General features: G+C 56.3%; 1 non-coding gene across 1 annotated transcript in view; it reads right to left on the reverse strand.

Annotated features, from left to right (window-relative positions):
• Window positions 1–67, reverse strand: part of LOC126110686 (small subunit ribosomal RNA) — a 1,909-nt gene extending 1,842 nt beyond the window's left edge. Inside the window, exon 1 of the ribosomal RNA XR_007523852.1 lies at window positions 1–67. This exon is cut by the window's left edge and continues 1,842 nt beyond it. This is a non-coding gene — a ribosomal RNA (small subunit ribosomal RNA).
• Between the last annotated feature and the right edge of the window lie 2,433 nt (window positions 68–2,500).

Genomic DNA, 2,500 nt, shown 5'->3' on the forward strand with positions numbered 1-2,500 from the left:
TGTACTGAGACATGCATGGCTTAATCTTTGAGACAAGCATATGACTACTGGCAGGATCAACCAGGGAGCTGCGTCAACTAGAGCTGAGCAGCCGGCCGCCCGGGAGTGTGTCCCGGGGGCCCGCGCGAACACGCAAGCGTCCGCTCAATTATTCTGCAAACAGGAGGAGGCTGAGCTCCCCTGCACAATACACCTCGAAACCCTCTCAGGTCCCGGCGGCGCGCAGCGCCGTCCTAAGTACTTGGTCGGGTTCGAGAGAGGCGCAATCGCCCGGAGTTAGGCGAGTAGACGCTTTAGGTGCGACCACCCGTGCTCCCAACTGAGCTTGCCGCTGCCGACAGAGGCCCGGGAGCGTGCTGTCGTGGCATTGCCGGCGGGAGACAACACGCGCCACCTACGGTGACCGGCAGCTCCAACGCCAGCGCCACAGAAGGGCAAAGGCCCCACGTGGGTGCCGAAGCGAACTCTCCCAGCACAGCGCACGTGCCAACACGTCTGCACAACTGCGATACAAACCACCAGCGAGAACCGCTGGGGCGACCGAGCAGCAGACGGCGTCGCGGCGCCGAGTGCCGGGCGGCGGCGCATCCTCAACGCACACAGTCCTCAATCGGACCAGCACACTGCAGATGTCCACCGCGCTTCGCACCGGGCCGGCGAGGACCCACTTTGGCTGCACGGCGCCGCGCGCAGGGTGCCCCGGCGCGCAGCTGCGCCGCCTGCCGCGTCCGTCGGCCGGCGCGCCTGCCACTGGGCGCCCCCACCAGCCGGCTGTAGCGCGTGCGCCCACGCACCGCGCGGCCAGCACGCCGGGCGGCCCCCCCCCTCACCGGCCGGGGACAGTCCCACCCACCCACAGCCGCGTATCGCTTCACACCCAGATCCACATTCACGTTCATTGGTGTGGTGGGTATCGCTGACACAACCGCGTCATAGCTGTACCGATCGTTGCCCTCACAGATGTACCTCCAGCAAGATCAACCGCACCACAACGGGTTACCAGTTGTTCATTTGCGTAACGTCACCAGTAAACGTACACGTCCACGTCCATCCCCGTTTGCAAAGTCAACTATTATTGCATGCCTGCCTGTCAGGTGTCAAGACACACTACATCCGCTCACATCCACGCAACAAAATGTGCCCGACTAGAGGGCACGTGGAAGGTGCCCCCGTACGTATGCGATGTCCATTGCGCGACGAACTGTCAACCGGCCTCTGTAGCATGTCGCAGATGTGGAACGCGGGACACCGTGCTATCACATTGTGTGAGAAGAGACTACTATGTCTGCATACACGCGCCACTACATGAACAGACGGCTCATGCTGATCGCCATCCACTGCGTCCATTACTCCCACACGTCTCTATGGCGTACCACACTGCAATACAGCTGTTATGGGGAGATGACACGTAGCTGTGTACACAACATTCTGAGCGGGTTGCGGTTGGACAACAATACATTAATGTAACGTGTCATATGCCATTTACAGAGCAGGTTAAGGCACAACGTGGGTTAGGTTAAGGCACAACGTGGGTTATGTTAAGGCACAACGTGGGTTATGTTAAGGCACAACGTGGGTTAGGTTAAGGCACAACGTGGGTTAGGTTAAGGCACAACGTGGGGTAGATTGCGGCACAACTTGGGGTAGATTGCGGCACAACTTGGGGTAGATTGCGGCACAACTTGGGGTAGATTGCGGCACAACTTGGGGTAGATTGCGGCACAACTTGGGGTAGATTGCGGCACAACTTGGGGTAGATTGCGGTACAACTTGGGGTAGATTGCGGTACAACTTGGGGTAGATTGCGGTACAACTTGGGGTAGATTGCGGTACAACTTGGGGTAGATTGCGGTACAACTTGGGGTAGATTGCGGTACAACTTGGGGTAGATTGCGGTACAACTTGGGGTAGATTGCGGTACAACTTGGGGTAGATTGCGGTACAACTTGGGGTAGATTGCGGTACAACTTGGGGTAGATTGCGGTACAACTTGGGGTAGATTGCGGTACAAATTGCATTACATTGCGGTGCAAATTGCGTTACATTGCGGTGCAAATTGCGTTAGGTTAAGGTGCAACACAGGTTAGGTTAAGGTGCAACACAGGTTAGGTTAAGGTGCAACACAGGTTAGGTTAAGGTGCAACAGAGGTTAGGTTAAGGCGACATAGGTTAGGTTAAGGTGCAAGATGGGTTAGGTTAAGGTGACATAGGTTAGGTTAAGGTGACATAGGTTAGGTTAAGGTGACATAGGTTAGGTTAAGGTGACATAGGTTAGGTTAAGGTGACATAGGTTAGGTTAAGGTGACATAGGTTAGGTTAAGGTGACATAGGTTAGGTTAAGGTACAAACTGGGTTGTGTTTTGGTACACATTGCGTTGTAGTACAGTACACGTTAGGTTTGGGTACGGTACACATTGTGGTATGGGATGGCGTGTTGGTGGGGGGGGGGGGGGGGGCGGGGCGAGGTTCGTTCATATTGACCGTAGGAAGTGGATGCCCG

The sequence above is a fragment of the Schistocerca cancellata genome, unplaced genomic scaffold (genome assembly GCF_023864275.1).
Source record: "Schistocerca cancellata isolate TAMUIC-IGC-003103 unplaced genomic scaffold, iqSchCanc2.1 HiC_scaffold_27, whole genome shotgun sequence".
In the NCBI taxonomy this organism is placed as follows: Eukaryota; Metazoa; Arthropoda; class Insecta; order Orthoptera; family Acrididae; genus Schistocerca; species Schistocerca cancellata.